General features: G+C 44.5%; 1 protein-coding gene across 1 annotated transcript in view; it reads left to right on the top strand.

Annotated features, from left to right (window-relative positions):
• fars2 (phenylalanyl-tRNA synthetase 2, mitochondrial) overlaps nt 1-17,213 on the top strand; it is a 113,994-nt gene that overhangs the window by 5,072 nt on the left and 91,709 nt on the right. The window lies entirely within an intron of this gene.

A 17,213-nucleotide genomic window follows, 5' to 3' on the forward strand; every position in this document is an offset into this window, starting at 1 on the left:
TTTAAACTAGTTTCAAAATTTTCTCATTGCAGACATTTTGTGTGCACGTCGTTGGTGAGCGTGCAGCGACGCCAGTATTTCTATTTATTTCTGAATGAATATTTCATGTCCCTGACCTCCCTCTCACTGCATGAAGACAAATTTACGAAGCTTTCCTGGGATTTAAGCTTTATTTGGTGTTTAATGTCACACTCGGGCTGAGGAAACTGAAGTCAGCGCAGCAGATGTAAACAAACCCGACCTCGGCTTTAATTGGCAGCAAAATGCAAATATAGTCAAAATGAGGCGAAGCTTTGATGTGTCGAGAGGAGCTGGAGAAGGTCCAAATGAAGGGCTGCAGCGACTGGACTGAAGGGAACATCTGTGCTGATGATTCATAATGTTTATGGTGACAAAGTTAGAGTCCTGTAGAGGGCCAGCGACACACACATCTGCAGGAAATCAATCCTCAGAGTTATGGACGAGCAGCCATTAAACAGCAGGTAGTAGTCGTACAGTAATGAACAAAAAACCCACAATAATTAAGAGCAGGTGTTTAAAGAGGTAACACACAGTCACCTGCAGCACGTTCACCATGTTGTAGTGTTTTCTGAATGTGTACTGACACTTTGTACCGACAGTTTAGGTAAAAGGTAAAATTAGATTCTGTAGACACGCGAGAAAACAAAATCAGTGGCTGGATATGAGACTTCACTCAGACAGAATCAGGCGTCGTGGTCCGTTTGTGTGACGTAACTTTAACCTCCCAAACCACAAGGTGGCGGTAATGCACCTCAAAGCAGTTTTCTGACCCCCAATAAAACAACAAAGGAGAAGCTGGTGCTGCTATGCTACTAGCATGTTGGGCAATGGAGGTCACCTCCGGATCACTGCTGCAGTCAGGCTGATAAACAGGAGTGAAGATAAATCCACAAGTTCAACAGTAACTCTGAGCTCTGCTCCCGTCGGTGAACAGTCCGGATCAGAACCTGATGCGACTCCTGATCCAAGCTGATTTGCTTTTCTTTAATTTTAAATCTATACTTACACCATTTTAAAGCTGTTGGATGTGATGTTTATGGAAACAAGAAGGTCCGTTGCCGGCTTTATTCCTGCTCTTTGTAAAGGTTAACATTTCTTTAGTTCCTCACACCACCGACAGTGAACGTATACATTTGGCTTTTCATTGCTTTGCTTCTTAAAACCAGTTTGTGTTGGGTGAAATTCAGTCGTCTTTCTAATCATGAAACCTCCCTGATTTTGTAATGAGACACACACACACTCACTCACACACAGAGATATATCAGTATTGGATGTCTGCCTGTGGTCTAAATTAACCCAGCTGCCTGTAACTGAGGGATGGAGGGAGGAGAGGAGATCAGAGCTGCAGCCTTCATTAGCTTTCATTAATAACGGAGGGGCTTCCACGTCCAGCTCGCTGCCTCTGCCTTCGCCTGTAATTACAGTCCGCTGCAGACTTCAACATCATCTCTGAATCTCATCACACGGCTCGCTGTAGTCACCTCGTGTCTGACGGCCGCTTGCTGCAAACATTTGGAAAAGTGAACCCCTTTCACAGCACTGATGGTGAACCAGAGCGGTAAAGTTGAGTCCAGACAGATAAACAATGACTGAGACTGGAGGGGAGCTGCAGACTCAGCAGGTCCATTACTACCAGAACCAGCAACACAATCTTACTTCCTACAATGTAATAATACAGATATCAGTTATAGCCACTTTATGAATTGAATCAAGTTACTGCACAGCAAAGTTTCCACATAATTGGACGAACTGGAGACCAAAAGGGGACCCGGAGCTGGTTTCGGTCCCCGGGGCCTCCCGGCAGGTCAATCTGGGATTTCACTAGACGGCAATCAACTCCACCAATCAGAGTCGAGCTTAGGCTATTATCAGATCTACCAATTAAAAGTTCAGCAATGAAAAAAAAGCCGCTCAGCGGTGAGTTATGTTTTACTGCCTGATTCTGAATTCATTAGTGCTTCATTTGAATAATAAAACACTAAAACCCGACCGGGATTAAATTTGTATATTAGAGCTGAATCTGAGAGTTACAGCCGAGCTGATTAACGGGCTAATGGCTGCTTTCAGTGGCATCACATTTGCATTAGTGTATGTTGTGTCTCTTGGCGTCCTTCCTGGTCTTGTTGTCTCTCTTAAAGCAGCTCCGGGTCGGCTGTCCGAGCTCATCAGTCGGTTCTGAACACTGAGAAGCTTCACAAGGCAGCTTTCTACCCTGACATCACTCCAGTGAGAAGTGCCAAGATGTTCAGAGTCTTGTCAGAGAGCAGAGTGAAGTTAAACATGGAGTTTAATGTGAGGAGCATCAAGAATGGCCAGAAGTATGTGGACACCAAACACTGAAGCCATTTGTATTTAACAGAGATGTGTTTCTGTTAATTAGCCTACATTAATTGATATAAAAGGAGTGGGCAACATAATAGAAACACAAATCAAACATTAACTTGCATATATAAAAAATGATCCGACCGTTGAGTCATCACCTGATTTATTGCAGGACTGTTGCATTAATGTTAGCTGGTTTAAGTGTTCCCTAATAAACTGGCATCCGAGGGCAGGTTTGAGCAAAGATCTGGGCTGCAACAGCAAATATTTTGATAATCGTGTATATCCCGATTATCATGAAAATGTATTGAAATTTTATTTTATTCAAAAAACAAAATGTAATCCTCATCTGCTTGTACAGAGCTCTTTCAAACAAGTTTGCAAGGCAAGTAAAGACCAGACCACTCTAGTAAAGAAATGAATGTTGAATGCCACTAAGTAGCCAAAGACCAACAGTCTAGATACACCTGATTTTTTTCATCAAGATCCATTCAATTCCTGGATCTGCCCATTTAAATGGATCCACACCAAAAGTTAATTGGGTCTGTTCTGCAAGATTGGTGGAAATCTGGTTAGTAGTTTGTGTAATCCAACCAACAGACCAACCATAAAATCAACCAACAAACCAAACCGACTGTGGTCATGTGGGGACACTTTTATGTAGAGTTGTGTGTCATCCACATAGGTGTGTTAGGAGATGTTTGATGTTGAGAAGCTCCACACGTGACCATGTGATCATGGTGACCAACTGACACAGCGTAGTCCCAAACCTGAAGTGTGATTTGAACCAATTCAGAACAGCACCAGTCAGTCGATCAGTATTTTACGTCAGTCGTGCAGAACACAGCTCTGAGATTCAGCGATACCAGAACCAAAACACAACTCAGACGAATGTCATTTAAAACAACATGAAAGTGCAGCTAAAGCTAAAACATTAGCCTCATAATAGCTTTATCAGGGCTGTTGGCTTTGTCAAGTGTGGCGTTATAAAAGCTTTTTAAAGAAGATAGTGGAGGTTATAAGACGTAACTGCATACATGTGGACAGGGCCTCAGATGGCAAACAGCACCAAGAGTGAAACAGACAAAAGCTCCAGAATAAAACAGTTAAAGATGTTTTACACTCATGATACACTTGACTTAATCCCAACATTAGTCCTGACAAAGTGTCCAACCTGAACCTGAGGAGAAAAGCAGCTGTCCTCCATCTTCCTCCTGATGAATAAAACCTGACCGTCCACACTTACAGCCGACCTCCACACAGCTAATGTTGTCGTTAACGAGGTCCGGGCAGGCGGCTCTGTCTCAGATTATGTGGTTAGTGCTGTACACCAGGGGTCCGACCTCATTTACAACCCCACCAGGAACAGCAGGGACAGGTGATTAAGGTTCCACAGAAGATAATCGGCCTCCTGGGTAATGTAGTTCAGAGTCCGAGACCTGAAGTTTATCTGAACGACAGATTTTCTCAGCCGGCAGAGGGAAAGTTTTCTCCTCTGTTGTCAGACTCAAAGCTAAACTGGGGGAGAGTGATGAAGGTTGGACCGAAAGAAAACACACCTGCTGGTAAAGTGTGTGCGTGTGTGTGTGTGTGTGTGTGTGTGTGTGTCTGTGTGTGTGTGTGTGTGTGTGTGTGTGTGTGTGTGTGTGTGTGTGCGTGTGTGTGTGTGTGTGTGTGTGTGTGCAGGCAGCAGATGGTACGGTGAACTACTGGGATCAATCGTCATTCGGAGTCGATGGGTTTTGCTGTTAACTGAAAACACTCCTCATCGCTGCTCGTTCGACCTCTTTTTAATCTGCTCCTTTTATCGGATGAAGCGGTTCTGTATGTTTGTAATGAACTGATGCTAACAGTCGACATCTGTGATCAGGTTCAGCTCGCACAAATCACAAACGTAAAACAGCAGAGTGAGTCTGTCTTCTTCTGCTCTGTGACCCCAGTTTTATATCATCTAATTAGACGTTCAGCTACGTCAGAGTCTTGTGTCGACTCGTTTTTAATATCATTTCAAGAACACCGTAGGAGCTCAGAATAAGTGATATAAAACGAATATACTGTACATGACGAACATTTATTCTGAAAATTGGGTTGCAAAAGTGATGAGGCAGTAAAACATGACTTCTCTTCACAGAGTGCTGCTGGATGAAACTATTTTATTGAAACACTGGCTTCGTCTACCTGCACACAATATTCAGATTTTAGCCCTTATTCCAAAAAAGACGAAAGTCTGACGAAGCGTTTATACGGCAAAATTAATGTTTTTCAAATATTCAACTTTTCCCTTGAACTGTTAATCTGATATTGTCATTTGTAATGAAACAATAACGTTACTTTTCAACAACATGACTAGTTGTCTCAGACTATTTGACCTTTCTTTACGTTTCTGTAAAGACTTTTCGTTTCTTCATGTCGCAGCTTCACATTTCTTTTTATGTTGTGACAATCTGAACTTATGCTCTGGTTGGGTTTAGGAAAAGATCGTGTCTGGAAATGTCCCGAAGTCTCCTTAAAAAGAGGCAGTGGTGTCACACTTACAGATGTTGAAACATAGTCTTGACTTGATCTCTGGCAGCCTTCTCGCCTGTAACTCCTGATATGAAACTCTGGTCATAAACGTGTAATGTGATGACACATTTTCTAGACATGGGGATATGGTGTGTAGCCTCAGGCGTGTACACATTTACCACTTTTCTGTCCTGTTTTCAGGAGAAGTTATCTGTTACATTTATCACAAAAGTAAAGTCAACAGAATGTAAAATGAAAAATAGTATTTTCGAGTATAAAATCTTCTGCTTCCTGTTTTCACCAGCAGATAATCAGTGAGAGGGCGCCTCATCTCGTCTGGACGGAGGTTGTTTGTGTTAACGTCTGGTGGAGCTCCATCACAGGAGAAAATGTGTTTGGATCTCAGCTGACAAAAGCTTTGTTTACAGCTCTGAAGGACGTGGTTGAGGTCTAATTTACTGATTCCTCTCACATCCTCTGCCTCCTTTTCTTTTCCTTCTCACCGATGGTTAGCAAGCAGGAGTTATACATCTTCCAATCTGAGTCAAACTGAGGTGATATTCAGACCTGAAGTGTAGTCTGAGGGGCAGAAGCAGCCGGCTGGACTGAAGTAATGACCTGGCCTGGCATGCTAACTGTATTAGCGACAGGGAGTGCTAGCATTTGTTCTGCTGTCAGGGAAGACAAATTAGCTGCTGCGCTAATTGTTGGAGCTGCAGAGGATTTACAGGACATCAGTGTGTGTGTGTGTGTGTGTGTGTGTGTGTGTGTGTGTGTGTGTGTGTGTGTGTGTGTGTGTGTGTGTGTGTGTGTGTGTGTGAACGTAGCCCTTTGCTGTCGAAATATCACCCAGGATGTCAAATTGATTTCTCTGGCGTGAGTTTGTGTGCACACCCTTTCTACTGCGTGTGTGTTTGTGTCCTCCATCTGTTCTAGAAAGCCCTTCCTGAACCTGCTGAGCCCACCAGACCTCACACACACACACACACACACTCACACACACACACACACTGAGCTGCTCTCTTATGTAACATCCGAAACACTTCCTGGACTCGTCTCACAGACTCCAAACGTTTCCAAAGTCTTCGGTGCATTTCCAAACTGCGGCTCAGTTAAACTGTGGCTGTGATTCATCCCGTCACTTCACTGGAGCCGGCCGACAAACGTGTTAATGAATGAAGTAGGAGGCTGCAGATAATCAATTAGACAACATTTAAATGTCCTGTGGAAAAAATAGATTAGAAGAAAAACTGAATTTGTTTTTATTTTTGCTCGAAACAGGAAAGTTCAACATTTGAATCCTCGTTATAACTCAACTTATTTTGAATCTTTACATAAACTGAACCATTTTATACTTAAATTTAAAATATAAAGGGACGTCTACACCAACAACTGTGACCATAAAAAACTATAAATACAAAGTTTTAAACAACTGCAGTGGATGGCGGAGCGATTCAGACCGATGTGATGATTTCAGGGACATTTTCCGACATAATAACGTCACAGGAGTGATTATTATATTATACTTTAAGCCGTGAGGGTAAAGAGAAAGCTACAGCGTCCGCAATCACTCCAACATATCGCTGTAGTCGTGGAAAACAAACGCAAAGCAACTCTTACAACGGCTACTCGTACAGGCGTTCTCCTGCAGGAGACAGTTGGGCGACGACATCAGGAAGTGTTGAGATACAGTACAGTTTTTCTTCGAAGGCCGTAGCCGTCGCTGAGACACAGGAGGAACTGCTGCATCTGTTTCAGTCACCACGATCACAGATGGAGATGGTGTCTTTAAAACTATCCAGCGTCGTGGCTCCAGCTGCGGTCGGCTGTTTGGCTGTAAGAATAGTTTCTGGACATTCAGTTCATCATGTTTACAAAAACGTCATTTCTTTAAGGCCTCTGTGAACAAAAGTAATCTATTACTACATCAGACTAGCTGTCTGTCAGGTCTCCTCTTTGCAGGGAGGGAAGCTCCACGACAGAGCAGGTTTTAAACATTAAAGCACCTGGTTTCTCCTCATTTTGTCTTCACACTGCAGCATCTAAATCCATGTTTTATGACCTGCGAGGCCTCGGGGGGTCTGTGAAAGTTAGTACCGCTGCACAGCCTCCTGTCTTTATCAGAGCCGGGAACTGTGGGTAAAAACTGTGAAAATAAAACATTCGGCTGCTAATAAGGAGGCAGCGGAGTGTGTCGGGTTCTCTGAGGACCTGGAAAATATAAAACAGCCAGAGATCTGCTGCGTGGAGTCACTCGGCTGCTTTGTTAACATTGCCAGGTCTCATGGCTGCAATCTGACGGAGCTGACGCTCTGCAGTGGACCCGTAATGTGTCCTGTGTGTAAACATTAACAGTGTGTGTCCGTGTGAGGGATGGTGTGTTTTTTAAAAGGTTTAGTCTGTAAGAAACTGCCAGAACTCAAAGGTCGCTCCAAAACTACTCTTTGCTGTAGCAACGAGCTGCTGTTAGCAAGTAGCTCAGTTAGCCGTGCAGCTAAGTGTTTGCTGAGGGTGTCTGCCTCGACCACAGCCTCAGATGACGGGACTGAACTCAGCCTCTGAGAGCGACGGAGGTCAGAGTGAAGACAGAGGACACAAAATATTAAATGAACTTCTGTCTTCTGCAAACAAACAAAATTAGCATCATCAGTCTCCTGAATAACTGTTAGCACAACGTTTCTTTATGTTGCAACTTTACGTTTGTTTAGGTTGAATTTTCTGTTTCTCTCTTGTCACAACGCTGTGATTAAACTCTGGTTAGGGATAGGAAAGCATCATGGTTTGGCTTAAAAGAGCTGGAAATGTCTCCAGGTGTTCTTAAAAATATCCACTGGTGCGGTCGGCTGTTTGGCAGCCTTGCTGGCTGTAATAACGTGATAAGCTGAACCTGATATGCTACGTTTGGTGCAAATGTCAACATTGGACATGTCTAGTTTGCAGAAACGTTACTATTTCAATTCAGTCGGTGCCATAAAAGTTTTGAAGTTTGAAACCTCGGCCAAAAATGAAGTGAAGAAGAAGAAAAAGTGGGCATTCTTGTTCAACATGAGCCAACCAGAGCCAGACTCCACTGACTCAACTGTACTCAACTTATTAACAGGAAATGCACTAAATCCACACTTCAAGATGCAAAGTCTCTCAGTGGACAGGACGTTAATTAAAGGAGGACCAGAGAGAGAGGGCTGAGCTTTGATTATAACGATGGTAGAAGTGAAGAATCACTCAGGACTGAACCACAGGACGACCACGTGATGTTAAAACCACCAAACCTCCTCCGCAGAAACAAATCCTGCACAAATGAGGCTTTTAGAAAAGGTGTGAATTTCCACTGGTGTTTTCTCTTTGAACACTCGCTCTCCCTCGTTAAACTGTTACCTCGCCGTCTCTCTAACACTGAACCAACAGAGACGGTAGATCCTGGGACGAGACGAGGATTAGAGTCCAGCTCTGCTTCACCTTCGGGTGAAAAGAAGAATATATCTCCATGTCGTGAGGAGTCTGAAGAGTGAGATCACATGCAGGAGAGTGTGTGTCAGAGGACCTACAGGTCAGCTGCTCAGCTCTCATCCCCCGACACACCTGCCTCCGTCTCCTCCGTCGGCTCTTTCATCTCCACGCTGTCTTCCTCTACAGTGGCAGCAGTTTCCAGTGAAGACAGCTCGTCTCTTTATGAAGAGCCGGCTCCGACTTTAAAGGATGACTCTGTAAGCCTGTCTCCAGAAAACCAGCCTGTTCTTTATGAAAGTGAAAACCCGGAGCACCGGAGCGCGCCGACATTTTATCTACTGTATATTTTATAAAAGTTTGAAGCGAGCTTTTGATTTCAGCGCTTCACGTTGAGTAAAACCTGCTTACGTTGCACCTCCACTTCTTCCAGACAGCAGCACTTTGTTCCTGAGCTGAGAACACGTCATACATTTTGCAGATCCACCAAACGATATAAGGTTCTCCCCTGCATCCTTCATGTTGGCATGGATGTGAAGCAACACAGCCACTAGAGGGCGCCGCTCAGAGTCAGAATGGTCTCATAGGACCTCCACTCTTCTCTCGCCAGCGTCCGGTCTCCTCCCAGCTGCTCTGTGGTGACTGTGGTCTTGTTCCACAGGTTTTAAAGCTTCTTCCTCTCGTCCTGCGGTCGTGTCTCGCCTGAGCTATTAGCTTCACTGCTGCACTGCCCCCTACGACCACCGGAGGTACTGCTGTGTGGGTCCGTACCCGTATGTGTCTCTACAGTCGAGCATAAATGAGCCTTTATGAAGAATAAAGCTGATTAACAGGATGACGTCATTAAAAATAAACCTGTGCTTCAGAAATGTCTGTTAAAGTTTAGGAAATGTTCACATTTTAAATTCCTGTGCTGTAGAGACCGCACTCATGATCATTTTCATTATAGATTGAAATTATTTTAATCTTTTGTTCTCTGATGTTTAAGGAAATAATAAAATGTTTTGTTTTGTTTTGTACGACCAGCGACCAAAGACAAGAACACAGTTAATGTTCACACTTGAGAAGCAGACGAGACATCCACTCATTTAAAAATGAGTTCATAAGCAACGTTTATACAAGAGGCCAGAATGTACAGGAAAATGTTAGTTTAGCAATATATCCGTATTAACGTGAGCAGATGTGATGTCACATATATGATATATGCAGATCTTTAATTTCTATTTAAAGCAGCTAAAACGAACAATGTGCTGCTGCTCCTGCAGGCGACAGCGGTGATGAGTTTTGATTGTTATTGCTGTTTTTCATGTTCAGACATCTGTCTGCAGGATGCATAGAGACGAGCTGATGTATGTGTTCGTGTCTACGTGACATTAAAGTAAACTTTGTAAACTCGAGTGTCGTATGGAAACAAACCTCAGTCGTCAGTTCAACAGTCTCAGTCTGTCTCCGTGTTATCGCTCCCCGCTGTGTTGAATTCATAATCTCATAAATCACTTTACAGAATACAAACACTTTGTGTGTTTTCAGCTGTGGCAGATGTTGTAAAGGAGCTGAAATGTGTCAGAATTGTTATAATAGCAATATTGTATAATCATCAGCAGTCGCACCCGGAGGACGGCGCCGTGTGTGGGTGACGGCTGAACGACAAGAGATTTCTGCTTCTGTCGAATCCCCGAACTCTGAAAATATGAATTGCAAAGCTGCAAAATTAGCCAAAAATACCCCGACTGTGTGTGTGTGTGTGTGTGTGTGTGTGTGTGTGTGTGTGTGTGTGTGTGTGTGTGTTTGAGGCATAATTTCAGTTTCCAATTTGCTCTCTCTCCAACGTCTCTTAAACATATGTTTACTCTGTCGCAGCCAGGATTCACTCCTACACACTTCCTCTGTGTGTGTCTGTCTCTCTCTCTCAGACACACACACACACACACACACACACACACACACACACACACACTCCCAGCAGGTGTACAGGTGTCTCTCTCTCTCTCTTCAGGTGAAGCTGAAGTCACCTTATTTTTAATGACATGAATGTTGAAGTGAATTTTCTCTGCAGGATTTAAAAGATGTTTGTTTATGTTTGTTGTTTGTTTGTTTATCGATGTTTCCTCTGAATGTCGACGTGTTGAGAGGTGACGCTCCGTCAGTCCTGCAGGTGTTTTACGTCCTGACAGACGGCGTTTTGTTTCCTGTACTGAAGCAGAGACAACTCTCAGGTCTCACTCACCTTTACAGTCTGAGCACTGACCCTGTTGTGATTCAGCCGGTGACACTCACCAACCCTGAGACATCGGAAAAATGGAGGATTTTGAAACTGAAGAAGGGTCCAGAGGTCCGACTGCTGAAAAATGTCAAATTCAAGGACCGTCCTGCATTCTGGTGACATTTAAAGAATGATAGAAGGAAATAGTGCAGCGTTTTTCTGTCAAATAATTTGAATGTGACAACTCAGAGTAATTCAGCCTCTGTGGTGTAGAGTAACGTGCCCTTTAAAGCCTCTCGATGCAGAACAACGTGTCGTTAATTGATGAAACAGTCGTCTTGTGTCGCGGTCAGAGGAGCAGCTGTAAACACTCGTCCTCCTGCAGCACTGTCGAAAAAAGACGCTCACGATATGGAAATGCAAATCTTCGCAGCTCGCTTTGACTCGGCGCGGCCCAGAGTGCACTGTGCTGTCCTCTGTGGCCCGGTCCAAAGGTGTAACACCACAGATACACATTCAGCAACACGTTCACGTTTCTGCCTCGTGTGTCCTGCGTCCATTCAGAGCGTTGGCTGTGCACGTCCTCTCACTGCAAGTCTGCAAGATGCAATCTGCACTTGAACATTAGGGGCAGCGTTGGGGTCAGTATGGGGGCGTGACCGGGTCGGGGGTCAGTTAACAAGTCTGAGTTCTCTGGAGCGCCATCCAGTGGTTTCTTCCAGTAACACGCCCAGCAGCCGGCAGGTGTGTCAGCAACTGACTTCACTACGCAGCCGGTCGTCCACACGAACATGTGGTTAAAAAGCAAGTATACTGTAGCAGGTTAGCAGCAGGTAGCGGTTACTATAGCAACAAGTAACGCTATCTGTTGAGAGTTGAGGCGGAGCAGCTGGAGGACGTCAGAAAAAAAATACTTTCTGCATTAAAGAAAATCCAGTTTAACCCAAATCAGTGAATGAAGTTTCGACACAGATGAAGTTGTCGAAACGTTCACAGCAGCATCGTAAACGTGAGGAAACATCAGGACGCGCCCTCGGGTGCAGGACGAGTCATCCACAGTCCACATCGTCCTTCAGGTGTCGATGTTCTGACCACAGCTGTGAAAATACTCTGACCAGTAAAAGAGCTTCTCAGCTCGAGTGCGACCTGTTGATCTCTGACTCGCTGTCGTCTGTTATCAGGCTTTATGGCTTTATAACCTGCACGACAACAACGGCAGTAAACTTTATATTTTGCACAGTCTACATATTTCCCCTCCTGCCTGAAGCTGCTGTGTGCTGAATCTGACAGATCGGGGGAGAAAAAACGATCTTTGAGCCGCTGCCGTGTGGCCACTGCAGAGGATGATTGATTCAGATCGGCCCTCGCCGTCCTGAGGGACGACGGCTCGAGGCGATCGATACGCCGGCCGGCCTCCTCGTATTCATAAAGAAGCTCCGTGCTGCCGGCGCAGGACAAACTTCACAGGCTGAACCGATTTCCACGATGACAAAGAGCTTCTGACGGCTCTGAGCAGAGCAGCTCGTGTGAAACTGTAATGAGGGAAAACAAACAAACAGGTGTGGTGAAGAAAACCAGATGCAGCGTCTGTGTCTGTGTGACTTTACGTTTAATTGATACGCTTCCACCAAACTTAAACAATCATAAAACTGCATATATTCATGTAGGATCGTCCTTAAAGGTCCAGAGATACAGAGTCGATGCTGGAGCCTCGTTCATTCATGCTCTTCAGTTCATACGTGACGTTAACATGCGCCTGAGTGTCCTCACTTCCTGCTCTGTATTCAGATAAACACTGGGACAAACAGACTCCATGTTTCTACTCAAAGACAGAAAGAAGTTCATGCAGAACATTTGCTGAATTCACAAGAAGGAACAAATCAGTCAGAATCAGTCAGAGACAGAGTTTCACACAGTTTATAAAGTGTCTCCAACTCAACAACTCACTAAACTGACACATTTGTTAAGGGAGTCTGGGGACAAAGAAGTCGCCTATACTGGTTACTGTTTAGTGTGTTTGTAAAATGTGACATGTTTAGATCAATAAACTGTTTCTTCTTTCATAAATTGAGTGTAAATGGTGAAATCAGTGTAAACAGTGTGTTCAAACAGCTGCTAAATGTTGGCAGGTAAGACTTTAGCACTTTAGACACAGAAGCAGACAGGCTGGTACAGCCATGCTGCCACAAACTGACACTTTCTACAAGGAAACAAACAACTTACTGTTTTCATTTAATGCTGAAGTTACAAGAAGGAGACAATGATTCAGAGTCTGTCAGAGACAGAGTTTCACTACGTTACAAAGTTTGTTTTAACTCAACAGCTCTTAAAATCACCACATTTGTTAAGGGAGTCTGGTGACGTTGTGTTACTGGTTACGGCTGCTACATCAGCAGGTTAAGCTGTTGATGACGGATGAAGTTAATAACTGACGGCAGCAGGTCTGTGTGAGTTTAACGGCTTCATGTGGCGACACATCAAACGTTCACTGATGTGGACTGAAGGAAAGTTTCTGTGGCTGCAGAGAAGTGTGGAGTAAGCAAGTGTGTGTGTGTGTGTGTGTGTGTGTGTGTGTGTGTGTGTGTTCCTGTCATGACAGTGTGTCAGACAGTGGAGATGAAGAACAAACAGGATGGTGGAGCCTGAAGGCCGCTGAGCTGAAGCTGTGTGTGTGTGTGTGTTCATGTGTGTGTGTGTGTGTGTGTGTGTGTGTGTGTGTGTGCGTGTTCGTGTGTGTGTGTGTGTGTGTGTGTGTGTGTGTGTGTGTGTGTGTGTGTGTGTGTGTGTGTGTGTGTGTGTGTGACACAGTGAAGGGAAACAAATTGGATGTATGAGCAGAGCTGCTGTGTGGCAGAGAGCTGCAACCTCGGCACTTTTCTCCTCCGACCATAAAACTTGCCTCCTTCTTCATCGTGTCAGACGCTCCTCCTCCTCTCCTCCTCCTCCTCCTCTCCTCCTCCTCCTCTCCTCTCCTCTCCTCTCCCTCCTCTCTGTTGTATCTGTAAAGAAATCTCTTCTTTTATTACAGTTTTACAGGCTTCCTGTGCAGGTTTGATGTAATGCTGCTTGTCAAAGAGCCGCCTGCCTCCTGAAGCTGAACATCCACAGCTTTATTATAGAGGAGGAAGAGGAGGAGGAGGAAGAGGAGAGGAGGAGGAGGAGACATGAGAGGAGAATACAGGAGGAAAATAGAAAGATGAGAGAGGAAGAGGAGAAGAAAAGCAGCTGGATGAAGTATTAAAATACTTTACTCAAGTGAAAGTATCAATAAACCTACTGTAGGAAAAGTACTGAAGTTAGCATGCTAACCAGCTAGCCTCCTACCAGCACTGTGTAGCTCAGAGGTGACCGTCTGACAAGTCAACAACATGAACTCACTAAATGTGAAGAAAGGAAATATTTTGACACAAATTTTCATTATAAACAGAAAAATCCAACCGTCTGAACTCTTAGCAAGTAGCTAACCGAGCTACTTGCTAACTGCAGCTAGCCTCTACAGTGAAGAGTGCAGCGAGCATCAGCTGTTAGCGGTTGTGTTTGGAGCTCCCGTTCTGACCATGTTTTATAAATGGCACCTTTAATCTCCAGATCATATCCTGATGAATTAATTCATAGTTTTGTTTATCACATGTAATGAAACAATGAAAAATAACCCAACATGTTTTCTGACAGTTATTTTCAGTCCAGAAGCCAAAAGTTTTCAGTTTTCTCTCAAAGAAAAGCAGAAAATCCTCATATTGGAGAGGTTCAGGTGAATATTTGGTATTTTTTTGAGACTAATTACCAAAATTATGAATGGATTGATCGTTGCAGCTCCATAGAGTAAAAAAATACAATAAAGCATCTAAAAAGTAAAGTATCTCAAAATTGTAGCTGAGTAAATGTACTCAGTTACTTTCCACCACAGAGATAAAGAAAGATAAAGATAACAGGTTGGAGGATAAGAGCAGTGAAAGATGTGTTTGAGGAGGGTGAGAGTCGAGGTCTTAGGAGAGAAGGGAAGGAGGAAAGGAAGCAAGTGAGGAGGAGGAGGAGGAGGAGGAGGAGGAGGAGGAGGAGGAGTGACTGGATGAATGAGGAGCAGTGAGGCAGATTTAGAGAGCGAGAGGTTTATGAGTTTATGGCTTTTTAAAAGAGACGAGGGGGGAGAGGGGGAGGGGGGAGGTACGCTGGGAGGATGAGGAGGAGCAGGGAGTGAAGATGGATGTGGGGTCTTTCCAGGACACGCTGTTTTAAATGAACGCCACAGTACCAGCCAATCAGTTTGACTACAGCTCCCATAAATCCTGCTGCAGCCGGCCACCACACACACACACACACACTCACACACGCACACACACACACACACACACACACACACACACACACACACACACACACACACGTATATATACTGCTGCTGTCCTGCGTTGTGACTGCGTACACTTCATATCTTTTATAAAATATCGGGTCACAAACAAACACTCCTCAGTGAAGACGACGTGGAATTAAATTAAAGATGTCAGCACAGTCGGACAGAGAGTGGACCGGGTCTGGTTCTGGTTCTGGTTTATTTTTACTGATTTTTTTTTTTTTTACTACAAATTTAAAATGATCGCCGAGTGTTTTTATAATTCATCCATTAAATTGATTTCCCTCCCTCAGGCGGCTCAAAAGTTTCATTTCATTTCTATGAATTTCAGCCTGTTACCAGTCGAACTCTGCAGATAAATAACCCATCAGGCTCGTTATTTATACCCACTTCAGACGCTGACACGTTGGTTGTTTTTTCATTGCTCACTGGTCGTCGCAGGCTCTAGGCCGGGCACAGACGCTCCTTTATAAAAGGCTGTGAAGTTAGAAGTCAGCTGAACTGTAGTTTTTGCGACAGAAGTATGAACGTAGATGTTTCAGGTATCTGTACTGTGCTTGAGTATCTGACTTTCCCTCTCTGAACATCAGCGTTGACATTAAAATGATCACAGTCCTGTCTCCAGATCATTTAGTCGCCCGGCTCTCAGCTCGAGGACTCTCACTGAGAAAACGATGAATTTAAATGTAACTTTTGTTTGTTTACAAGGAAACTGCACAGGTTTAACAGCGTTAACGACCGGCTGTGTTGATGGACAGCTTCACTGGAGACGGTCGTTGAATTTAGGAGGCTCTATAACTCTGAAAATTAAATAATTAATGAGCGTCCACATCATTCTCACTTTAAAATGCCAAACTGACCGGAGACATTTAACGTGTCACATCCTGAGATTTCTCCCACTTTACAGATAACAAGTGTTTCTCATCTCCACTGTTGCTCATGAAAAGTGTGAACTGAGGCTATTTTAACAGACTAAAAGCTTTTTTTTACTATTTTATTAATTTATTCGTGTAGATGACAGAGAAAGAGAGGCGGATGTCGGAAGTTGGGTAACTGTGTTGGCCATCTTGTGATGTCGTGAACAGGAAGAGAGGCGTGAGCCACAGGAAGTGGTCGTCGCGCCAGAGAGGGACTCCCTCTGATGGGAGGGGGCGAGTGACACCGACACTCCTGCAGAGAGAGAGAGGGAGAGAGAGAGAGAGAGAGAGAGAGAGGGAGAGAGACCACCTGTTCCCATGTGAGGTTCTCATCCACACACACACACACACACACACACACACACAGAGTCGTGATCATCATGGCATGTGTTCTCTATGGGAACCACGACAGCTCCAAAATAGCTTCCTCTCACTGTGTGTGTGTGTGTGTGTGTGTGTGTGTGTGTGTGTGTGTGTGTGTCAGGATCTCTTTCCTTCTTGTTTTTAATGTAGGCAGTCGGTCACGTGACTTGTGCTTCCTGTTGTTGTCGTGCTTTAACATCTCTAATAAAAACACAGTGGAGTCTTATCTAACCTGAGTTTGGCCTCAGATGAAATCATCGCTCTCACATTTTGTGCTTTTTCCAGAGACGAACATGTTTGAGTCACAGAAATAAGAAAATAATTTGACTGCTGCTCGTCTGGTGAGAAGCCACGACAGCTCCTGTGATCGCTGCCTCTCAAACCAGGCGCCATCTTTGTTTGGTATCATGAGATGGAGGCACTTTGTGAAATATCTGAGTTTGCTTTTGGACCATCCTCACCAGGAACACCGTGGTAGAGGTTGTTTGTGCAAGCAGCTTATTATGACCCATGTTTATGTTTATTGTTTGGTGGTGACCTCTAGTGGCGGTAGTAATTATGATGGAAGCAAAGGAGGAAGTCAGGTGATGAAGTATTAAGAGCGACAGAGTCCGGAAACTACTTTCACCATGAAATCATCTACATTGACATCTGGGAACATCTGGAAATCACTGTCCATCAACTTTGACTGAGGGTGAGCACCAAGCATCAATGATGGCAACACAGAGTCCACCTCTCCTTGTCCAGCTGTAGTCCTGCACTCCGGACAGAGACAGGTCTGTGTAAAGATGTGGTGGAGACAGGTCTCTGTAAAGACGTGGTGGAGACAGGTCTGTGTAAAGACGTGGCTGAGACAGTCTCTGTAAAGACGTGGTGGAGACAGGTCTGTGTAAAGACGTGGTGGAGACAGTCTCTGTAAAGACGGGGTGGAGACGGGTCTCTGTAAAGACGTGGCGGAGACAGTCTCTGTAAAGACGTGGTGGAGACGGGTCTCTGTAAAGACGTGGTGGAGACAGGTCTGTGTAAAGACGTGGCGGAGACAGTCTCTGTAAAGACGTGGTGGAGACAGGTCTCTGTAAAGACGTGG

This window comes from Pagrus pagrus (assembly GCF_965226575.1).
Source record: "Pagrus pagrus genome assembly, chromosome: 20".
NCBI lineage: Eukaryota > Metazoa > Chordata > Actinopteri > Spariformes > Sparidae > Pagrus > Pagrus pagrus.